Raw genomic sequence first — 24,332 nt, forward strand, 5'->3', positions numbered from 1 at the left:
TATTAATGCTTTGCAACAGTTCTGGGCAATAAAAACACTACAGCAACCCATTTCATAAGCATATCCATTCAACCCACAGGGATTAAATGTTAGGGGCTTTTTTTTTTTTTTTTTTTTTTTTCCTACCAAAGGTTGCAAGGTGAGTATGTGAAGGACTCAGGCCTCTAGTTCTGAGGTGCTACCTCTTACCAAGCCCATCAAAAGCTTCTACATGGTTTCCTCAAAACTGAGGGCATGACTATTGTGAGCACTCCATGTGATCTTCAAATCCCTTGTTTAATGACAGGTGTCTAACGGCCTGCTGCTTTCTGAATTCTAGCCAGGCCCTGGCAGATCACTGACTGTAACTGCCTACCGAGTGAGCATGAAATGGATGCTCTCCATTTAAGGGAGCCATTGCTGTGGAGGGTTAATACTCACATTTGCTTCATCTTACCCCCCCCCAAAAAAAAAACTAGAATGCTTTTTTTCCCCTTTCTTTTTTGTTAATAATGTAGGTTTTCCTTTATATATCTTTTCTGAGAAAAATCTCCCAATAGTTTTCTTTAGCAGGGTTCAAGCTTATAACAACATCAACATTAGTAACAACAACAGCAATTATCATTAATTAATAACGATATACTTATTAATCATTATTTAATATTAATAATATTGTTATTAATTAATAATAACAATGTGATGCCCTTGCTTTCATATATACATTTCTGAAAGGGCAATGCTACATTATACAGAATTCTGGCAAAAGGATTACAGGGTCCCAAATACCTTTCTCTTCCTGGTTTTTTAAAAGTAATCCTTATTTTTAGTTCATAGCTGAGTCCCATTTTTCCATTTATCAAGAATCTATGCATGATTTTGAAAAGCATTTGTTTTGTTTTATGTTAATTCAGGAAAGTTGTATTAAACAAAAATTTTTTTTTAAAGAAGATAGCCTAATTGATTAAAATTGAAAGCCCCAGGGCTAGGCACACCCCCTTGTTTTTTAAAATCAATTCCCCCTTGAAATAAAATGTGCTCACCCCCTTCCTAGCAAAACTATAGCTTTTCAAATGTCTCTTTGCCTTTCAGGAGACACACAAGTAGCAAATGAAAATTAGTTTCTGAACTTTTTTTTTAACCTATGACACAGGTTAAATGCATTTTCCCCCTCTCAGGGTTTTAATAAAATTAAAGTTAGTATGTTTTTTGTTTTGTTTTGGGTTTTGTTTTGTTTTTTGGTTTTGTTTTTGCTTTTTTGAAATAAAACTTCACAGAAGGGCCAAAGGAAGGAGACTTAAGAGCAGTGAGCAATGGACTCCATTGTCTATGGGCCTCCCAGCAACACATGGGATCTGGTCCTGACACCCACCTTGGCAAGTTCTTTAGTGCACTGGATGGAATGCGGCCTTTGTTGGCACCACATCCCTAGGCTGACCTCTGGACCCCTGACCTAGGATCAAGCTCTCTAGAAGGAATGAGAAGAAAATGGGTCTGGTCTTTCTTTTGTAATTTCAGATGAAGACTCTTTGAGGTCTTTATGCAGCTTAAGAATACTAGTGGGTAGTCTACAAAGCTGGCTGGGGAGGGGGTGGGTGGGTGTTAGTTAGTTTCCAAAGAAGAGGACTTTTTCTTAATTCTCCAAAAGAAGAGCCAGATCCTGAAGGAAGCTTCTTATTGGCTGCAAGTCCAGTGTGTTTCCAGTGCCAGAGCTCCTAAATGTTGAGTTTACAACTTCTTTTCCCCCTTTATTCCAAGTGAGGTTTTATTTTTTGTATGTTCTCAATGAGAGATTAACTCAAGCCTAGGCACCCTGTGCTTCCAGCTTCTACATTTCATAGTTCCCTCTTTGTACAGGATTTGCAAACACAAGTCAACTCACGCAATAGACACATGATACCTTGCCAAATTTAGGATTATATGGTAATGTGGCAGAAGAGGAAGACAAAGGCCCGAGAGGGTCACTTTTTCCCCCTATCCTGAACAAGTACCATCTCTCATTCCTGCTCACCCTTCCACCCCACCCTCCTGTCATTAGCGACCTGTGTATAAATTAATTCAGTACTGTTACTTAGCACAGGGGTCAGAATGTGGTTATTTTACATGCAAAAAAAGTGTCTTTAGTTTCCCTCCCAATAACCAGATCACTGCTGAAGCAGACCAGCTGGTGGGACAGGAAGAGGACAAGACTCCCCAAGAAAGAGGTAAGGACACCCCCCTCCCATGTTAACTTTTCAATTATTGTCAACTATCGCAGGCTTGAATGCTTTGGTCTCTGACAAGTTAGAATTATTGGAAGTGTTTTGCATGTGCCACAGTGGAAGCTGTAACCAAGGAGGAGCATCAGGCAAGTGATTTGTGACAGAGCAACGAACACTGAGGAAGTGTGCTTCTGTTGTACTTAGAGGTAAAATCCCAGAATGCATTGCAGAGTGATCCATTAAAACTCAGGAGAACTCAGGAGTATTTTGACTTGAAGAGTCCTGCCCACCAAACCCAAACATTGCACCTTACTAAATTTTAATAATTCAATTTGGGACGAGGAGAGAGGTATCAAAAGAATATAAATTGTTATATAATTTAAATTTTGATGTCAGTCAGCGTTTTTGACACCGTCACACACATTTTGTGTGGGGGACAGATTAAGTGCTTGAGAATTCATCTAAAGAGTCGATACGCACGCAAAGGAAAAAGCTCATGTACCTACCTTCTCAGGAGTGTCACGGTCGAGCTTGCTCACTGCCACTGCTGAGGGAGTGTGACTTCCGAAGATGGCATCAGAACAGTCAGCTGGAGCCTCTCTCCTGACTTGCTGACTCTGGCCTGTCCCTTCTGTCTAAAGATCTGACTACCTCTCTCCCGTTCCCTAAGTGAGCAGTTTGCCCTCCCGTCAAACTGGTCGCTAATGTGTAAACAACTATGAAGACATTCTTACAGGTAACCCACACACAGGTAAGTCCAAAACTGGATTTTCTTTAAACAAATGTCAACAGTAATGGTCACAATGACACACAAAACCCAGAGCTAGGCACTGATATGAGTCTGGGACCCCAGAGCGGCAAAGTAAATGGGAGCAAGTGTCCTGCAGCTTACCTGGTGGACATGTGGAGTCTCCTAGGCACCTGAGACTCATCTCTCAGGTCTGAACCCTAGCTCCGAAGGCAGTAAAAGTCGCTTACCAGTCTTATTGGTACCAAACAAAACAGAAATGACTTCCCCTTACCCCTCAAAGGATAAAGGGTCAAGAGAGTAGCTGGCATTACTGGGGTACATAGGTGCCGAGGATCATTCAAACACATCCTTTCAAAACAGCACTGTCTTCAATCTATAATTATATCTATAATTATATCTATAATTATATATGGTTAGCCCATGTGTCCAAAGGGCTAGGACCAAAGCTCATAGGGTTACTTCTTAGGAAAGGCAGAGCTGATTTGCAATCAGTCCCTTAAGCTGTTGTTTGTTGTTGCTGTTATTGTTTTTAGCATGTGTGGGAAGTGTACGTCTTAACTCCTTGCATTTGCACTTTGAATGGCTCTACTGGGCCCAGTGTATTCTCACATAGCTTATCAATAAAATCACAGGTGTCATGCAGGGGCCTCCTGCCCACTATCCCCTCAAATAAGAATTTTTCAGTGGCTGGCTTTAGAAAAGTCCAGAGACAGTAAATATGGGTTGATATTTCCGGCGGCCACTAGATGGTGAGACAGTACAGGCAAAAGAAGGTGGTGGGTCTATACTGCGAGTGAGAAAGGACAGGGGAGCCAGCAAGGTGGGGAGGACCCTGCTTTACTTTCATACTGCCCCCACCCCAAAGATGAGGCCCATAGGGACCCCAAAAGTTTAGTCAGACCCACATTTTTTGTATTTTAAGCAGTGACTTACTCTTTTAAGCTATGCACTGAGATTTCAGGAACATTTAAAGGGGATTTGTTAACTGAGGGGTCCTCTGAGCAACTCAGTTAACATTTTGCCATGACAGGGGCCCCATTCTGTGCACTGTAGGATGTTTCTGAGCATCTCTGATATCTAACATCACACACATGCACTATCACCATCACTACCACCAGTCACTACACACATTCCACACACACACACACACCTCACTGCTACCAGCACAATACCTTACTACCACCACCACACACAGAGATGCCCCACTACTACCAACACACACACACACACACACACACACACACACCCTATCACCACCACCACCTACAGCCACTACTACACACATTCCACACACTATACTCCATTGCTATCAACAGAACACCTCATTACCACCTCCACACACAGATATTCCACTATTATCAACACACACACACACACTCACACACACACTCACACACACTACTACCACCACCTCCCCACACATAAGTATGAAAACCTAGAACTCTCCAGTCACTACCAAATGTCACTCAAGGTTGAGAGCTGCTGCTTAGACATCCATGCCTAATCCTGGGAAAGCTAGACATATACATGGCATAACTTGGACACCTACAAACAAATCCTCTGAAGAAAAGTTCCCCCTGTACTAACCAGTCAGCAATGTGCAAACTAATTCTGGTGGCCTGCATTGTTGGATAGAAGCAGTTTCCACAAATCTCCCAAGAATGACCCCTAGATGACCCTGAAGAGAAGAGAAGAGGGAATTATTCCAGGCAAACAAACAAGGAATTGGTCTAGGACTCTGATAACCCATGGGCAGCCAGTACCAGGGCATGCATAGACTTTTAACCCTTAACCATCACACATAGGGTTCTTTGGCATCATGTCAGCCTGACTACCTCTGTCTGGTGTGCACTGGTAAATTCTCTTAAAGATCTTCTAGAAAGAAAACAATGATGCCAATAGAAGAAACTGACCAAAGACATTTCCTGGTAAAACATATTGTACTTGGTCTTTGATAAAACTGTTGATACCTCTCCATCTACAAGTAGCATCTATACCCATATCTACCTAATAGAATGAGGGTCAGTTGTCACTTTATTTGACCCGACTCACCAACATGCACCTTGCCTCTCTCTCTTTGGCAGCTGGTGATTGAATCCAGGGTTTCATGCCATGTTGTCTCTGGATTGCACTCCCAACTTAACACTTTTTAAAAACAAAGACTTCTCCCTCCTTTTTTCCCCTCTTAAAGAACCTAAGATTTTCATACCTCAAAGTTAGCTAGCTGGGTAAGGGTCATCGGTGAAAACAGATTGGTGGTTGGAGCAGTTAGATGCTGGCCGTGTAAGGTGGGAAAGTATCATCTGAAATCGAAACTTTCTGCAGACGCCTGAGTGTTCCAGGTTCTGCTAACTGAAGTGCCCCTAACCAGGAAAAACTTCTCACTGCCTAATCCTAGAAGTGACTCAGGGAAAAACCTCAGAATGTTGATTTTGAGATTTTGCCTGGGACCAAGTACAACATCTTTCCAAGGAAATGCTTAGAAGACTCAGGGCAGAACCCAAAATCCAATGCCAGACGTTAGGGGGAAATTTTTAAAGTTGGGGAGCCAAAAAACTCTGGGCTATTTATACTTTAGCAGTCACGTGACTTCATTTTCTTTCCTTTTAGCCATTAGAAGGAAAACACAACCATTTTGTTTTGTCAAACAGATATGCAAGTGAGGATTTAAGACGAACACTTAAGAGGGATCCCTCTTTCTAGGGGGATATTTGGAAATTTTCCAATGAGACTCCATGTTGTCACATTCCCCATGTTGTCTCAATGGAGAAGAGAGTATGATAATTGGGGGGAGGGATGGTGGGCAGAGAAGCTCCAACTTTTGAAGAGGGTCCTGGGATGATGGAGAGAGCACTGGCTTAGGCATAGGGGGTGGGGGGCGGTTCCTGGGACCTTCGTTGATTCTCTGGCACTTGATTTTAGGATTCCATGTACTTGCCAAGTGTTAGAAAAGCTAACAACAAGGCTTCAAGTTGACCTGAAGTTCTGCCATGGTCAAAGAGGGACCAAATTTGATGAGTTGTTTCAGAGGAAGGCCAGAAACTTCCCATGTCCACCTTGATGTATATAAAATATCACAAAGGTGGGAAAGCGGGGTACAGACCAGAAACTCATACTTATGCAGCAGACAAATCTAATGCTTGTAGTCAAGGCTCACCCCAAAACTCAAGGTAATAGGAAGCAAACACCTTCATCCCAGACTCTGGTGAGATCACATGTTAAGGAGGCTCCCAGTGGGGAGTGGGATTTCCAGGGAAGAGAAGTAAAGGCCAGCATGGCTGCCTTAGGTAGAGAAGGGAGCCCATCTCATTTGCACCTGAAGTTCACAGAGCTCAGAATCCAGGGAAGGAAATAAAACCTAAGGAACTTTGCCTGTCTGCCCTCTTCCCATTCTCTCTCCCTCTCTTTTTATTTCCCTACTTTATTTTTCTTTCTATTTTCAGATTTTTTTTTTTAAAGTAGGATCTTTTGTGTAGGGGGGCCATTCCTGAGCCAGAATTTATAAAATACACATTTATTTTAAAAGAAAGAAAGGAGAACACCCACTATTTAGGGCTGGGAAGTAGAAAAAAGTTAACAAAGCAAAGCTGTTCAGAACTGGCTGGCAGATGGCGCTCGGCTTTTACAATTGAGAGCCTGGCTTCATAAAACCTGCGCCTGCGCCTGCCTCAGGCGGCACTGTGAGGGCCCCTCCCTTCACCTTCCCAGGAATGCAGTCCCGCCCCAGGCCTAGGAATATATATTTTTTTAAGGTTTTCAGTTCAGCAATTGATATCTGGGGACAAGTCTCCACTTTGGGAGCTTTGTAGACCTTAGGCAGATCAGAAAGATAAAAGACAGTGGGGTGCAAACAGGCAGCCTCCACTTTCCAGGGCTTTGATCTCTTCATTGACAGTGCAGAGCCCTTGTTCTGCCAGGAGCCAGTTCTGAGACCCTGGGCCCATCTTTTTGCCCCTTTGGATCCCAGTTTTCTTCCTCTGGGAAAAAAGGGGGGGTCTTTCTCACTTTAGAATTTTTTAATTCTCTTAAGAAATGTTTAAGGTAGAAGAGGTTTGTCAGTACCTCTAGGCATCACACACATGCACTTTTGAATGTGTCCTTACCAAAATGGCAAATGGTGTAGGAAAAACATCTTAGACCACCTTTTGTCCTTTAACAAATGACTAATTATTTCTGGGTCCCCACACCTGGGAACCACCCGTGTAGCAGCAGAGTTCAGAAGTTCTTCCTTTACCATCCAGTTGAAGGCTAGGAAAGATACAGACATAGGCTTCTAGGAGAAATCCAAGGAGCCTCCCTGGAGGAAAGGACACTTTAGTCACTGTGGTCCCTGGTTTCCAAGGACAGTACCTTTGCACTTACTTTGATGCTGCTGTCCTGTTTGCTCCACAGCAGCTGACGAAGGCCACATGGACTTCCCAGGCAGGGGCCACAGGCTTCTCCGCTAAGAACTTACCCCTTCCCCACTAAGGCTGGCCTTAGTGCTCCATCCTGATCGGCTTCCTCCTCTATTGCTTTCTAAAATGCAACAGTCAGAGGAACAAAATAAAAAGTATTAATTGAGGCAAACATTTCCCCTTCTCTGCTACTCAAAATTGTCTTTTCAAACTTTACTATTGCATTCTTCCCTCTTGCCCGGTGTTTCTTTTCTTTTCCTTTAGATTTTAAAGACTTTTCCTCATCCCTTACCCCTGTCCCCAGGACTTCTGATACGAGACCCTCAAGGTCGGCAGTGGGCTGTTAGCACCACCCCTCCCTGAGTTTTAGAGTAGCTATGGCTTTAGGTGAGCAGCCCCCTTCTAGCACTTTCTTTGGGCCAGCAGAGTTCCTACCCACCAGAGGTCAGCAAAGAGCTCTGAATAGCTGGGTCTGCTTGCGAATGTGGGACCTGGTAGAATTCTCGAGATCAAACGTAGAAAACAGCCCCACATTTCAAGGGTGTCCTTGGGTGGAGTGCCATCCTGTCTTGGGTCCCTGGGGGCTTAGTTTGAACACCATTGGAGCCACTCTGTGCTTTGGAGGGGGGCATCGTTTTTTTGTTTTTTTTTCTGTTGTTATTTGATGAGTTTCTTTTGCAGCACCACTCCAAACACACAAATTCTCCCCTTATCAGGGACCGCAACCTCCTAGAGCCCTGAGGCTGTTTTCGGGACAGAATGCCCACTTGCACACTTGCACGTCCCCCAAGACTGAAAACCCACCTCCCCGCCCCCACGCTTGGCCTGGCCCCTTTTCTTTAGGTGTGTTCCCACCCCACCCCTTATCCTACTTCGATTTTATTTCTTATCTCTGGCTCCTCCCCCAGATATGCAGCTAGTGTTTTCAGGGGTTTGATTTGGCTGCCCCTACCCAAGCACACAAAGAGGCCAGTTCCCACATTCTGTCATTTCTCCACAGATCCTTGACTTAATTTAGCCTTTCACTCCGGTAGGGAAGGGGGGAAAGAACAGGGATTCCTCTCACCTCCTCGCTTCTCTCTCTCTTTCCCGAGCATTTTAAGTCCCAGGGTCCTTGAGAACCACTTGTAAGTTAAGATCAACTCCTAGGCCAGTTCTTTATTGTTGGGGGTGAGACAAAAAGAAGGAGAGAGAGAGGTACAAAGGGAGAGAGAAAAATAAGCGCAGAAATGAAATAAGAAAACCAAAGGCAAGGCAAGGGATAGAAAAAGAAAATAGAAGGGTTTTAAGTAATAATAGCTGGAGGTGGAGAAGGAGGGGGGAGGAGGGGGAGGAGAAAGAGGAGGAGGAGGGGGAGGAGGGGGAGAGGAGGACGAGGGGGAGGAGGGGGAGGAGGAGGAGGGGGGGGGAGGAGGGAAGGGAAGCTCAGGAGTGTGGCCAGACTTTAGGATCCACTTGGGAAAGCAGGGGACCAGGAGGCTGCTAGAAGAGGCAGGATGGAGCCACCATGGTCCTCTAAGATCTGGCCTTGGCTTCTCCTTCCCAACAGGCCCCATTTGCTTTCTTCAAAGTTTCTTACCTGAACTGAAATGATTTTCTTTAATTTTGAAGTTAGGATTACCCCTCCTACACCCCTCCCACCACAATTTGATTTTCCAAGAGTTTCCACATGCTTTACCCACTCAGTGGTTTTGTTTTATTTTGTTTTAAGCAATCTGGCACACCGCAGACCTTTTTGTCAAAAGCAGAAAAACAAAACAAAACAAACAAACAAAAAAAACCCACCCTATCTTTGTGAGTCCTTTGATTTAATAATTACCCAGAACAAAGCCAGGGCAAACCTAAGGTTAAACACGAACACTTTGTACATTAAGTATACATTTCAGAAATCAAGGAAATCCTGAGAGGTTTACAGGTTGATATCCTCAAGAACTTGGCTCCAGCTAGGTCCCATATAGGCATTGTTATCTACCTTTTCTCCCCTTCCTTCCTCCCTTCCGTTCTTTCTTCCACCCCACCACCCCGCTTTGAAAAACAACTTTTATTCTCTTGGGGTACCTTCAGTTGAGAGGGAAAAGAATTCTCTCCAGTGAGGAAGAGTAAGGGGGGAGCAGGAGGGGGGTAGGTTACGCCAGAGGAGACAGGACCAGATTGATGGCTGTGTGCTGGGGTCAGGGCACAGGCTGGGAGACACCATAGTCGGACACAAGTCAAGAGGACACAGCTTTAGCTTCCTGGCTGCAGGGGGGAAAAGATTCCGTCAGCTGCCTCTCTGTCCTGCGCTTTATTCACTAGGCCAAGTCTAAAAAAAAAACCAAAAAATCAAAAATCCTACACAAATCCTGTCCCAGCTGGTCGTGCTAGGCCCCTGTTCTTCTACATTTGGGCCTTTAGATTGAAGCAGAGCTATGGAGAGGGAGGGACTCCCAGGCTAACTCTGCTGAGCTCCTTCTCACGGTTCAGATCCCCCCACCAGGAAAAGTTCTTGATCCTCCCCAACGAGTGCCAAGAGTTAGAAATGTGTTGCTAATTGATTTGAGCTGAATTTGTATTGCTTTGAGACTTAACAAAATGGCTTGGGGTGGGGTGGGGGGGTGCACAATTGCTGTTCTAATAGCCCAGAGAAGGAACTCACCACAAGTATGCTCATACAATGAGCCTTCTGTGACATTTTAGAATCACTGGAGTGGGGGGTGTCACAGTGGTTCTTTAGGAAGGAAAGAAGGAAGATTGGTGGGAAGCGTTGAATGGAAATTTAGCATAAAATTGACACGCCTGGTTTAGGAAGGGAGTCGCTTCAGCATGGTTCCAAATGAAAACAGCTGTCACAAGTTAATTTTTCACGTTTTTGACCATTGGCAGAGCCCAGGTTTACTCATATGAAGACTATGTTCACCTTGGCAAAGAACATGGGAAACTATCTAGTCTGCTATACGCATGAACCCATTTTCTCTCATTGATAAATTGCCCCCAAATTTCCAGTCAACTTGTATGTCAAATGTTGTTCCCTTTCTGCTCATCTAGTAGCCTTACTATGCACGCAGTAGCTGCCCATGTGTCTACCACGCCTCTCAAGAGGATGAATCCTTCCCGGGTCGGTGAGTCTGCCTTGATTTGGGCATTTTTATTCATTCATTCATTCAATCATTCAATAGACATACAATGAAAGCTTGATATGTGCCCTTCCCTGTGGGGAAGTCAGTCATCTAAGGCATGGTTGCTCCCCTTAATGGCCCTGTGATTAAAAACAGACACAGGAATTGGACAATGGAGGTAATTTCTGTGAAGGCATTCTGCAAGAATAGATGCAGCTGCTCACAGATGAGGAACTCATCCAAAGAGGAGAGATAACTAAACTGTAGAAAACCCAGAAGAATTTGTCTTCTTGGGTCAAAATAAACATCTGCATCTAGACATTCACAGCACAACCAACCATTCATATTTCCATGCCAACTTGAGGCTGAGGATTTATGTGTGGGCAGTTGCGACTGAAGCGCCTGTTGTCACAGGGTAAACCTTAGTGTTGATACCTTGTCCATCACAGTACCAGAAGAGGTCTTTTGGTAGGAGGTGAAGGCTAGAGAGTCACAGCCATGCTGAGGGTGTAGGCTTAGGTCCAGAAGGTGCTAGGTCATGTATGGTACTAAATACTACCTTTAGCCAGCTCTCACTTTAAATTTCTGCTTGATGTGGACCAAAGTATACCTTTCAGGGTGGAAATTCTCTCAGGGAGTGGACTCAAAATTCTTCCACTCAACCTTAAAATATTCTGTCTGTGTTAAAGAGTGCTATTTAGCTGTTAGGATGGGGAAATAGTTATGATTTGTAGCCAGAGATTCTAGAGTATTTTCATACTGGTCACAACCCTCTGTCCTCTATTTTATTTAAAATCCTCCATCTTAATCCTGGCCTGTCCTCCATCTTAGCTCTGATCCACCTTCTTACATCCTGGCCTGTCCACCATGTTAGGTCTGATCCACCATTTTAGATTCTGTCTGCCCTCCATCTTAGCTGTGATCCACCATTTTAGATCCTGGCCTGCCCTCCATCTTAGCTGTGATCCACCATTTTAGATCCTGGCCTCCATTTTAGCTCCAGCTCTCCGTCTTAGAGCCTGGACTTAAGGCCTATTTCCCCTGGTCTCTAAAACAGATAGAAAGTCTATATTCAAATACTGTCATTAATTCTGTAGAATGAAGAATATCTAGAATTTGTTTTCAGCTTTTCTTTCACAAACACTTATAGGATAGCTACATATCTCCCTTGGAATAGTATATCTTAATCTATAGGTCTCTAATGTTCAGCCTGGGTAGGCTACATATATACATATATGCATCTTTAAAACATATATGTATGCATATAGTTTGTTTTTATTAGAAATAAGCAAGTTTTTATGGATAACTGAACTGAAGGAATTCTTTAAAGAATTTTCTATAATAAACAAAATTCAGGTTTATGAAATTCTAAACTTTGATTTCTCTTTTTAAATCTCCATACTTCAAAGAGAACTGAAACAGGGATTCCTGGATTTCTCATTCTGGGTGTTCAGGGATGAGCTCACAGTGAATTTGAGAGGTGGGGATTTGGCCCAGGCCTCCTTACAGACCTACAGGTGGCTGTGTTCTGTCCAGTTAATCCCATTAGCTGCCAAAGGCTTATAAGGTTACTGTTTAGGGACATTTGCATCTTAATAAAGAGTTCTGTGAGGCCACAATGAGGAAAGAGTCACATTTTTAATAATGAAGTCCCTACCACTCGGAAAGGGCACTGAGGAGGACAGGGAGGCCAATTTCGGCCATCATTACCTGTTTACCTAACTCTCACTCTTCCCTGCTGGGGACCGCAACTGCCCAGCAGCCTCCAGTGCAGCAAACAGGTTTTCCTGTCTCCTGTGAGCCCAGGATGTGGAAACCCCTGTACCCCCATACCTCCAGGGCAGTATGGTATATTGGTAGTGTAGTTACTTTGCTTTCTTTAAACGAGAAATAGAAGGTGCAGGGCATAGAGAGAGGAACAAGAAAGGAGACTGGGCCAGGAAACAAGTCACAAAACAGCCTCATTGTTGGCACGCTTCGTGACTGGCCTCCTGGCTGTGTGGTTACAGCCGGAGGACAACCTGGTGCTTAGTGGCACAGGTTGATTGCACACCTTAGCCTCGAGTCACTCAGAGCTGTATTAACAAATAATGATTCAACTGAGGGAGGCATGGATTGCCATTCTGTCTTGCAGGATACTAGCATACCCTCCAGAAAGCCAGAAGCCTGCCAATTAAGCTCCCTAGTGTCACTTAAATGGGCCTTTCTGAGATGTATGATATTTAAGAAAAAGAAATTAAGCTTAATTTTGAAAGCTCCTGACATGTGAGTTTCTTTACAGTGTAAGTAGTTGAAGGCTAGGATGAATATTATGAATCCCACCCATAATGTATGTTTGAATATCTGTCAGCTTCTAGCAGCTGAGAGAGCTCAGCATCCTTCAGGGTAAGGCTCTTTTGTTTTCTTTTGTTTGTTTGTTTTTGTTTTTAATGTCACCTACCTGCAATGTGCCTTGCTTGAAGCTCTGTGATGGTCAATAGGACAAGAATAACATTGTCACAAGATGAGACACTATTGCAGAAAGAGCCTTCAGTAGCCCAGTGTCCACAACACATAGAAATGACCCTCCCTGCAGCTGGGTGACACTCAGCTAGGAACAAGGTGATTAATTATGCGTGCAAGTTACAGCGTTATTGCAAGCCTGCAGCGGGAAGGCTGGCAACAATAGAGCACACACTCACGCTTTCCTTCTAGCATTAAAGGCGTTTGGATTTTATCTTCCCTGATCAAACTTCTACACTTCCTTTAAATAGCTTCCTCTTGCCCCTTAGCTAAGGCAGCAGGGAGAACCAGCTTCTGAGTGGGGAAAACTGTGAGTCCTAACAATGACGGGGTGCAAAGGCAGAGATGGCCACAGACACGACCTCCCCCACCCGCCCCCATGAAAAATGGCCTTTCAGGCACTTTGCAGCAGACACAGTCTGGCTCAAAACATGGATTTTTTTCTCTCCACTCTCCCAAGGTTAGGATTTTACTTAGAACTCTCAGCTACCAGCTGAAATTGCCATCACCAAAGGGGCTGATTTCAGGCAGAGAGAGGAGCACTTTAGCAAATGAGAAAAAGGGATAGAGTTTGAGGAGGCTTACTACAGCAGCAGCAAAAAACAAAAACAAAAACAAAAACAAAAAAACAGCCATTTCCCTGATAGCTCTTTAATTATGATGAAAGAACAAGATGGTTTTCAGTTTTCTATAGAGAAGTCTTGTAGAAGGGGGAGGGAAGAGACCTCTGAAATGGACAGGGGCTGCTGGGGTTTGGAGAGCAGACAGTTGTCACCCCTGAGTGATAGATGCCCTTGATGGAGAGAATCTCAGCCCTCCCCTGCAGGCCATGCAACTCCAGGCAAATCTTCACCATCTTGCTTTATTTTACTAGGAGGATTGTGAAAGGAAGGGCCCAAAGGGCAAAGCCAAGCCAACCACCTGCTAGGTGCTGGCTTCTCTCTTTGCCTCCATAGGATGAGATGAGATTTTAGCCCTCAGGCTGATCCTCCTGGCTGGTGCTTCGCTTCAGTGGCCAGAAGGCTTTTCAAGTGGTCTGCCACATACCCACTGTTGAAAACTATGTTTTCTTTAAGGTCAGTGTCTAGGTCAGATGTGCCATTCCAGTAGACATGGAAGGGCCTTAGAACTGGAGGGACACAGAGCCAGCAGACCCAGAGATAGGAATCCCTGTGGCAGAGGCCATGTCGTAGGGCTGGGAAGGAGTCATGGACCCAGATGTTGAGCCTGTGTTCAGGTCAGGCAAGAATCAGAAGGTCCACTGTTTCCCATCCCACCTCTGGCCTTATCTCTAACCCTCCCATGATCTTAAGCAAAGGAACATATTCGACTTCCTCCAAGCTCCCAGAAGCACTCTGGCATGGTCCAGAAGAGAAATAAAAGTGAATTCTAAATGCTTTCTTAGAGATGGAAAGAGTCTCGGCATCTGGGAATGGGGAAGTAAGAGGAAAAAGGAGTAAAACGCACACATCCAAGGTTAGCTGTGAGATCCCTGGAGATAAAAGCAGCAGGCACACACAAGCAGACATGCAAGGTGCACTGTTTTCACTGGCTCTCTGCTCCCCCTGCTTTCAGGCTCAGTTGCGGCGTATAACATAAAATGCAGGCTGCTTGGGAGGCAGAGAGCAGAAGACAGGGTCTGCGCTCTCATCTCAGCTGCCTGTGTGTAATCATTACATACACAGTGTCTGCTAGAAGGGATGTCGCTTCTGAGAGGGACCCCAGCCTTGAATCTAGCGCCGATAGCTTTGCTTCATTTCCCACCTGACTCCAGGATACACACCATGCAGTCACTTCCCCCAAGCAATTTATGACCCCCTCCTCAGGCCCCTACTCCCCTCACTCAGCTGGCATGCTGTTACAGACACTGATAATTTTGATGGTTATTAGCCGGCAACTGACAATGAACGGCAAGGACTTAGGGCTTTGTGGTAGGTAAATTATGGGCATTCACAAATAAAACCACTTTGTTTTCTACAGTCGGAGGATGAACAGGCAGATTGCCACATCTGCAGCATCCTCTGGGAGGAGGGGGAGTCTTGGAGTGGTAAGGGGCACCTCGGGGATGCAGAACCTGCTTCACCAGACCAACTGCAGTCTCCCAGCTGAGCCAAGTCCAAGCAGGGAATTGGTTCTTGACATCGTGCAGGGCCACTGCCTGCAACAGAGAACGGGAACAGCAATCTCTCTGATTTTAGTGGGTCCATGTTGGGGAAAACACTTGAAAAAAATAATAGATAGACCCTATTTTGTTTTGTTTCTTCCTTTTCTATTTGTAAAGCAATATTTGGGGAGCCAGAAGAAAGATAACAAGGACAAGATCCCAATTTATCGTTCTGCATGCTTAGATATTTCATTTTAGAATGATTATAATTTGGAGGACAAAAAAAAATCCCAGATACCTCAGATATAGCGGTACCCAGCTTAGGGGGCAGAAAAAGCCTGTTAGGAGGTTGGCATTTTCAGTGTCAGAATAAGGAAATATTGGAGATAAAGGAAGTACTCTGTCCCCCTTTAACAATAAGCAGGCACTTTGGAAAAAGAAAACATGGAGGTTTTTTAGAAATACCGAGGTCATGAGATCCTAATGATGTCTGAAGGACTGGTCTCATTCCTCATGTCAGAATCAATGTTGGCAGATGGTTCTTCATTTACATTTTATAGACACTGGAATAAAGGAAAACTGCTGGCCTTGTTCCAGCTGCAGCCTCACCAAACCCCGTGGACAGGACCACCATAGAGCCATTCTTTCTCATCTGTGTAGCTGGCTCTGGGGAATTTTGAGTCATTTGGCAGAACCTAAACACCCAGGTTTTCCTTGCTAGAAATAATTAGCACTTGCCGCTGTCCCTACAGCTTCCATTGTCCATTCCTGTCCTGTTCTGCTGGCCTTTCTGACTTGAGTTTTTGTCTTCTTGACACCAAGGCATCCTACCAATCTGGTTGAAAGTTCAATTGTGAAAAATCATCTGGCTAAGAAATCAGGCAGTCAGTTTGCCTGAATATTTGTGCTGATCAGCCACCACCTTAATTTTTAGGAAACATATCCTGGTAGCCGAGGAAAGGGAGCTTACACATGAACAAGAGGTGGGAGGCTCTTGTCTTCTCTGTGGTAGCCATTTGAAGACTGCTGCGGAGAGAAGGTGGGGATGAGGAGGCAGCCCAGTCCTTACAGGCAGGTGGGGCAGGGAGAGTGCATCCGCCAGGCTCAGCATTATGAGAGTCAAGATCTGTGTAGTGCCTGCAGCCATCTTAGAGTGGAGAGGAGGCAAAGCCGTTAGCCCTTGCTTTGTCTTAGGTAACAGCCAGCTTGATCCAGTCCATGAAAAAATAACAGTGAGAACTGTTTTTATCACAAAAGAAAAATGTCTATAATTTTAGTTGGGGACAAATGGACCCTCCTCCCCCATTTTTTATCTCACAGCCATCAAAACTGAGACGAGATAGTCAATTCTCTCCTTCTCTCATCTACATAGACAAATTAGCCTGGTTTATGCTGGCATCCCCTCCTGTTCCATCAGTGCAGCAAAAAGCTAGGCAGGTGGGAGAGGAGAAGGGTGGTGGCGGTGCCCTCTGTGCTTCAGCCTTATGTGGAAGCACCTCAGTCAAAAGAGGGGGTGCAGGCAGCACCCCCAGACACTACTCCCGACCTATCTTTCTCATTTTTCCCTTTGGGGTTCAGGCCAGGCAGAGCCCTGATCTCCGTAGTGCAGCTTTGATCCTTTAGTTTTATTTTAACAGTCACAGCCCTTTGAACATTAGCTTTCCACACGTTACCACATACCAAGTTTTGAGTAGAAGAACCGAAAAGGTCAAGAGCTGATAACTTAGACTTTTTTCGTAGGCCTGTTAAGCAGAGGCCTTAGGATTCTCATAACAAGTCTTTGCAAATCAGTGCCTTCCTGAAAGCAAGCAAGTGGTAACTGGTGGTCCTCACAGAGCTGGCGGGTGCATGGACCAAGGCTAAGCAAGGCCCCACTGGTAAAATCCTGTGATTTCGTTTCTCCCCGAGGTTTTCAGGCTGCTTCTAGCTAGCTGGCTTGCTTTTCTTCTCTGTCTTCTCTCCTTCCTTCCATCTGTTCTCTCTACCCCCCGCCCAGGTATACTTTCTTAGTCTTCTCATTTAGAAGAGTCTGTTCTCTGGTTTCTCTTGTCACAGCCTCCATTTAGAAATGAACTATGTGCTGAAGCCCCCCCACCACTCTACTCCTCTCTGCCATCTGTGTCTCTCAACCAATCTAATGGGCAGGAAGTTTTTACAAACTTGAGGGAGTGATATTTAATACATTTAAGAACAGAGAAAGCAGATGAAATATGAAGGAAGGTATAGTTATAAATTATAGTATTAAGCTTGCTGAGGGATCATATTCATCTACATTTTTGTTTTTACTTTTAATCTATCTCACTGATAGACATTTAATTGTAAAGATTATTTACGAGGTGTTTTTTCAAGTATTCAAGTATTTCTCAAGTATTTTTTCAAGGTGACAATGACTTGAAATGATTATGTTTCAGGAACTTCCTAGCTCTCTCTGGTTTGGGGCCAGGTAGGCTTGTAGACTTTGGTGTGCCTTTAAATTGCCAGAAGAATACAACTGAGTTTTCAATCAACCCCACTATATGTTTCAACCATCTTGACCAAAGACGGTCCAGAGCCAGAGGAGGACCTGGGTGGAAAGGGCCAGAGCAGGACCTCTGCTCGGTCTGTCTTGACTCATCAAACCTGCTCTCATCCTCTTGTGTTTCCTTCAGGTTGCTCTTGAACATCCCAGTGTCACCAGCAGCTTCCATCTTCCCAGGCTCTAGGGTTTACTGTCCCACCTGGCCCTCTTTCTGTTGTTAAGGTCATCAGGTGACTGCTGACTTCTCACCCCAAGGTACTGGCCTCCTCTGTAGGTCAAGGGATACTTCCCCAGTCTTTATTTTTTAGTGTTAAGGTCACTGCAACCTAGTGGTGAAAATAGGTCTACTTAGTCTATTGCAGTTCACTACTGCACGTCTCGCTTTGTGCCACCTCCTTTAATAATACCAGTTAGAGTGACATGTTTTCTAGAATCCTGGGCTTGCTTCCGTCACTGAAAGTGTCCCTCAGCTGAGCATCAGGGAGCTACTTTCCCCTACCTTCCTCAACAGGGCAGGGCCATCTCTGTTCCCAGGGAAGCCCTGCTCTGTTCTCCCCCAAGGCTGACACTACTGTTGAAATGTTGAAGACTGAGAACACATGGTCTGCTGTGCCTTTGGCTAGAGGCTCTTTCTTGGCTGGCTGTAATGTTGGCATCAGTTAATTGAGGGGAAAATCTGAGTTAGGTCTTTCAATTTCAGGCAAGCTGGGCATGCAATGGGTACACCTGTCACTTAAGCCAGTGTTCACATTCAGCCCTAAAGGTCACAGATGTAGCATTCTTTCAGCATTAGCTAACAATTTACTGTTCATTAGGAAAAATAAACCATTCCACGTTAGCATTGTTCACCTATTAATCTTTAGGGGATTCCTTGGGATTTGTTTGGCGGATAGAGACAATATTTCCTTTTTAATTCCATCTTCTTTAAGTTTTTTTTTTTTTAAAGATAGAGTCTCACTCTGTAGTTTAGGCTGGTCTTTCACTCATGGCAGTCCTCCTGCCTCCTGTGCCAGCTTCTAGATTGCTGGGATTTCAGGTGTGAGCCACCACACCTCTTAAAAGGCCATTTTTTTATCCGGTGGAGAGTAGGGCTAGAGCACAGCATTCTCCCACCCCTTGTAGCTCCAGCAGTAGGCTTCCAGGAGGAGAGGTTCAGAGCTTTCCCCTCCTTTTGCTTGTACTTTGACTGCACAAGGGGCAGACATGTCTTTCAACAGTTGGGGGCTTCCATTTCTTTCTTTCCATGGAACTTTAAACCAGCCTGTCATCCTCAGAAAATTTTAATTTACCTTATCATTTTATGTAAATGTTCTCCAAAAGCAAGACACATTTTTAATGATGTACCCCCAGAAGCTAGATCTTTCAACCTGAAAGAAATTGGCCATATTTAGTTTTTAAAGCCAGTCTGCTTTGTATTCTTTGTGAAGTCAGCAACATTCTTTCAATTTAGGGGTGGAATTAGCTTAGAAGGAGTCGTAATCTGAGATGGGAGCAGGGAGTAAAGCAAGGGACCGGCAGAAATGCTGAAGACTGAGCCGAGGCAACTTCCCCAGGACTGAGTGGCATGCAGAGACCCCTAAATGTGGCTGTGGCTACAGCTGAGGTCTATAGCTCATGAAACACAGCCTTTCATCCAATTCCCAGGCCTCTTACAAATAAATGCCTGGAACTTTCTGGCTGTAGACTTTTCTCCTGTTTGGCACTTCCAGAGCTGGGCAGGGACCTCAGAAAGCCACAGTGCCATCTGGACTCTCTGATATTGAGGGCAGTGCCACTGATCTCCCAGCAAGCACTGAGTCCTGAGTCCAGGCAGGAGGCAGACAGCAACTCCTGCACAGCCCCCTTCCGTGGGGGCCTTCCTCACTGGAAGGGCTGTGTAGTCTAGGCCCTGAGGGAAATGGGTGGAGCTAAATAGTAATTATACATTTTCCAATTTCAACATGTGTGAGCAAACACAAGAGGATGAAAAGGTGCCTACATCTCTAGATGAATTAAACATGTGGTTAGTTCTGCCACACTGATAATTTAATTTGGGGTTTCCTAACAGCAGACAATGAGAAAACTGTGGAAAGTGAAGGACCCCTGTATCCCCATCTGAATCTCAGTTGTCCTAAAGTAGGGCTAGTCAAGTCATTGCATTATTTGAAAATACATCTCGGTCAGTAAAAACCAAAGAGGTAAATGGATACCTACAAAGTCACACTGTTGCCTACACCTGTTTTTAACTTACCTAGTTCTTATGATAGCACTAATAAAGAATGGAATGCCAGGGGCTAGGAGTTAAAATTCAACACAATCTGAAAACAATTAAAACATCCAAGTTTGAGAGAGGATATTTCTGAGTGCCATCTCAAGATCACATCTCCCATTGCACCTACCAGATTTTTTGTTTTCTCATTGTGTACTCAGATGTTGGATGTCAACTAGGAAGAAGTTGGCTGAAGAGTAGTCTGTAACTGTTTTCCTGCATCCTCCTCCATCCCAGTGAGTTTCCATCTTCAAGGACCAGTTAAACATTCTAGGTTATAGGTTCTCCCATTACCTTAGTCCTCACGTAACTTCCCCCAAAGGAAGCGAGGGATGTTTTATGTTAGGAAAATTAACTTTCCTGCTGTTAGTGGGGGAGAACTCTGTGGTATTCTTTGACGCAATCTCACTCTGCTAGGCTGCTTCATTGGTATCCCGTTGGTGTTGGTGTGCGCTGAGTAAGTGGGGCTGGTCCTCTCTTCCTTCTGGACTTTACTATTCCATGTTTCACAGTTATGCTGCTAAGATCTTTCTTAGGAATCTTTTTCCTCTTCTCTCTTGCCATCTGAATTGTATATGGAGAGACTCAATGCCCTGTTGAGAGTTAAATTTCAAAGGGAAGAGAGCTCCCATAGTCTCCTTCTGGTCCCTTTTACCTCTCAGGGAGGTAGTGAGAAGGCACTGATGGCCTTGGGAATTAGGCTTCTGTGGTGGAGACCATGAAGTTCCTCTTACAGGTGGCACTTGCCTATCTGTGTCGCTGATGGTCAATGAAGGCTACAAAAAGTCTCAGTTGCCTTCTTATTTTGAACTATGATTTTAAACACATACTATCATCTCAAAACTACAGGGTCAGGAAATTGGGTCACAACACATTAGCCAGTGCACCTCTCCATTTGGTTTGAACTAGAGTGAGATTCTGTTGTAAGTTAAAGATGAGCTATTTGAGGAGTAGTTGGTGGATATTAAATAGGGAGATTTCAAAGGCTCATGTAGTGAATCCATTTTTCAGCAGTTGACTTAGAACTTCTGAGGTGACATTTAAATATCATGTTTAATTCAGAATGCAAGTTCAGAGTTACTTTGCAGTTGAAATACTAACCAGTCGATATGACAAGAAAAAATAGCCATAGGTGGTCATGACATTGGATGTTTAAAAACCTTCTGGTCCTAAGTATCAAAGCTTTCTAGTGGACATTAGCCAGGACTAGAAAATACTTTTTACAATACCTGCTTTCATCTCCAATATGGCCAAGGCTTCAAGTAACGTTTATCTACAACAACAGTTCCAGTCATCTGGCTAATAAAGTGCAGAATGTGCTTCGAAGACAGAATACATCACTAAGTACTATTATTAAAGCCTTACAGCTAAAGTTGCTGTCTCAGTGGAAGCCTATCTATTGTTTCCTGGGCTATTAAAATAATATTATAATTGTATTTTCTCTAGACTCTTGGAAAATAGCTTACAATGACCCCAACTAATGAAAGGCCCAGGAGAACACTCTTGTCCAAAAACTCAGTTGCATCATTAAGTAATAATAATATTTAGAAGATTCTAAGCTATGGTAATTCAGTCACTTCTGAAAGCAGATGCGACATTCTTTCTCAGAAAGGAAGCTACAGCAGGGCTGAGGAACACAAACCCCCATGTATAAATATAAAACTGGCAAGGCCACTGAATTAAACCCCAAGTTCATTCATTATGAAGGGGAGGAAAAAAAAAGCTGTGAGGTATGGGGTCAAGCTGTGTGTTAGGGGACCCAGTGTTTCAGGTGAGGGTGTGTTATTATCTCAACTTGCTGACTTTGGCATGGCGCGAATCACCTGAGCCAGGGAAGACCCTCTGTTTTTTCTGCAGGATATTTTATGGCCTCACTCAGGAACTATAATGTCACTATTTTTATAATGCTCATGTGTCTCGGAATCTGATGAGGACACCTTCCACTGGAGAACCTTCTAGTGCAGAGTGTTCCAGGAATTATGCTAATTCATTTGCTTTACTTTTAAAGCATAAACTTAAGAGCTTAAAATCGCAGGGCAATCTATTAAAATCAATTGCCAACTCACAAGTTCTACATTGTGAGAGCCAACTGTGGAAGACTTTTGAAAAACCAAACGAATGCATAGCTTTGAGGGCTCGGGTAGTGTAGGTCGATGCTAGGCCAAAACCATAGATGTCAGCTCACTATACCAATGAAATAAAATCTCTCCTTTCACTTTGTGTCAAGTGAAAACAGAAAACTGAACAGACCACAAACCAGCTTGTGTTTCAGAGCTCCTGGTGTCCGATGCTTACCTGTAAACCCTTGATTCCACCTGCTGCCATTTATTTACAGAGTAAACACTTTATTGATGGATCCCTGGTTAGTGAAAATATAGGCAAAACTTAACAGTTAATTTTTTTTTTTTAACTTTTTCAAGAATGGCTAAGTTAGAAGTTGAATGGAGGAAATCCTGACCTTGTGTTACATATTTCTAGGACAATGGTCCCAATTGTGCCTTGCTACATGTTTCACTGTGTGCCATCAGACAGGTCACTCTTTTTAAAGATTGGGTGTGATATTTATCTAACAGGAGAAGGCGCAGAAACTCTTCACTATACTCACTGTATGATGTAGTTACTGTATAAGCATGGAGGTTGTGCTGGCTACTGTTTACCTCTTACCTTTTAAATACAATGTATCGGTGCTTCTGCACACTGGAAGCCGGAAGGAAGAGGCTTTTGTGCAACTGGAGCGGAACAGAAATTTCTGGCCAGGTCCTCTCTCTTCTAAGTCTTTAATTTCACAAATGACAGATGAATCAAATTCAACCAAGAAGTTTTTGTTGAAGAGGGAAAAGGTAGTTCCCTGTCTTCATATCACAACTTACAGGGCTGGCTGATGCCTGTGGACTCAAGTTTCACTGGAGCATAACAGGAGAGCAGTTAAATCTTTTTCATCCATTCTGGTTAAGTGAAAAAAAAAAAAAGAAAGAAAGAAAGAAAGCATCAACCTGGTACAGTAGTTCCTTTGAGGTTTTCGTATTTTTTTTTTTTTTTTTGAGTGTATATTTGTGTGGACGAGAGGCCTCAATCAGCTGTGGATAAGATAGAACGTTTGAGGAGATAAAAGTCGGAGACTGGGCAGCAAAGCCGAAAGCGAGGGCCTGTTTGTTAGGTTTAGCTTCCTGCTCTTAATTCCAAGAGATCCTTGGTTGCATTGAATCACTTTCTGTTGTACTCTTAAAGTCCGTTAAAAAAATAAAAATGAAAATAGAGCGTATAATAGAAGTAGAGGTATACCAGCAGGGACCAAGACGAACAGCGTCTTGTAGCTTTGTATGTCACACCCTTTCTGAGTTGGAGTTGGGCAAACTTTCGGAAAGGAGGCCCCGAAAACTCTGTTGAGTGGTCAATAGTGTTTTCCTATTTTCAAAGATAGAGCTGTCCACAACAATTAATTCGAGGCAAACACTCCCTCTTCCCCTTGAGGACCCCGGGGTATGTAGCATTCAGAGTACAGTTTTTGTTTCGTTCTCCCCAGCGTCCCAAGTTTTGCGAGCTATGTTCAAAAGTGAAAGGAAGGCAACTTTGGAAGAGAGTTTGTGATTGCTCGGCAGATCTAGGTTTACAGGCACCTTGTCCCATTTGGGGAAGGTGCCATGTCTTAGTCTGACCGTTGGCTCTGTCCACTCACCTGGGCACAAGGTGGTTGTGGGCCAGTTATTGAATGAATGAATTAATGGCATCCAAGCAGACCCCGGTGGCAGACCCCAGCACCCGAGGAAGGTAGTTCCAAAATTAATGTCCCTGCCCTTTCACTTAGCCGGTGCTGTCTACCATGTCATAGCGTGGGGCCAGGGAGTGGGGTGGGACACTTGTGAGTTTTGAAACAATTCTCCAAAAAGTTCGTGTTCAATAAAGTACTTTTTCCCTTGATTCTAGAGCCCCGCATGGCGCCCGAGCCAGGCCACCGCCTCTCCCACCTAGGAGGACTCCGCGTGCACCACCGCCATCCACCACCACCGCCATGGCTCTTCTCCTCGGCTGTCGCCTCGCCTGCACACTGCCGCCTGCTTCTTCTTGCCATGCTGGCCGTGCACATGCATTATATTGCTCGTGAGGAGATCCGAACCCCCGTGTGGGGTATCGCGACTAATTAGCTCGCCGCCATCCACCTTCGCGGGCACGCGCCATTGGGTGGGAGGGGTGGGCCGCCGTCCGCGTGCGCTATCTGGGAAGCTGAGGTAAGGAGGCGCATAGCATGGGTAAGCGTCGTCGTCGTCGTCGCATAGTTTTCACGCTGCCCAGGGCTACACCACTATACTGAAAATTGGGAGGCAGGTCTAGGAGGCGGGGTCGGGTGCCCACCGTCTTGGGCGCGCCCGTGCCCCCCACCACATTGCTCCCCGCGCCCCCTACCCATACTAAAGGTACCGACGCATTAGCCCTTCACCCCCGCCTGCAGCGCAGTCCATTTGGACGCGTCCTCGGTGGGCCGATTTTTCGCGCTTCCCCTTCGCTTTATAGGGGCCCTTGCTTATGGGTTCGTCCTCTGAAG

The 24,332-nt window shown here is 44.6% G+C and overlaps 1 protein-coding gene and 1 long non-coding RNA gene across 4 annotated transcripts in view; one reads left to right on the top strand and one right to left on the bottom strand.

Moving 5' to 3' along the window:
* LOC128102609 (neuroendocrine secretory protein 55-like) overlaps positions 1–24,332 on the top strand; it is a 54,073-nt gene that overhangs the window by 19,184 nt on the left and 10,557 nt on the right. The window lies entirely within an intron of this gene.
* Positions 114–24,310, bottom strand: LOC128102610 (uncharacterized). 2 transcript variants are annotated; one of them, XR_008215465.1, is made up of 3 exons: positions 23,758–24,310; positions 22,457–22,737; positions 114–7,446 (listed from the first exon to the last, which is right to left on the bottom strand). It is a non-coding gene; the product is annotated as an uncharacterized LOC128102610 (long non-coding RNA). The 2 variants fall into 2 exon arrangements; XR_008215464.1 differs by having other exon boundaries at positions 23,469–24,310.

The sequence above is a fragment of the Peromyscus californicus genome, unplaced genomic scaffold (genome assembly GCF_007827085.1).
Source record: "Peromyscus californicus insignis strain IS unplaced genomic scaffold, ASM782708v3 Scaffold_7__1_contigs__length_154581171, whole genome shotgun sequence".
In the NCBI taxonomy this organism is placed as follows: domain Eukaryota; kingdom Metazoa; phylum Chordata; class Mammalia; order Rodentia; family Cricetidae; genus Peromyscus; species Peromyscus californicus.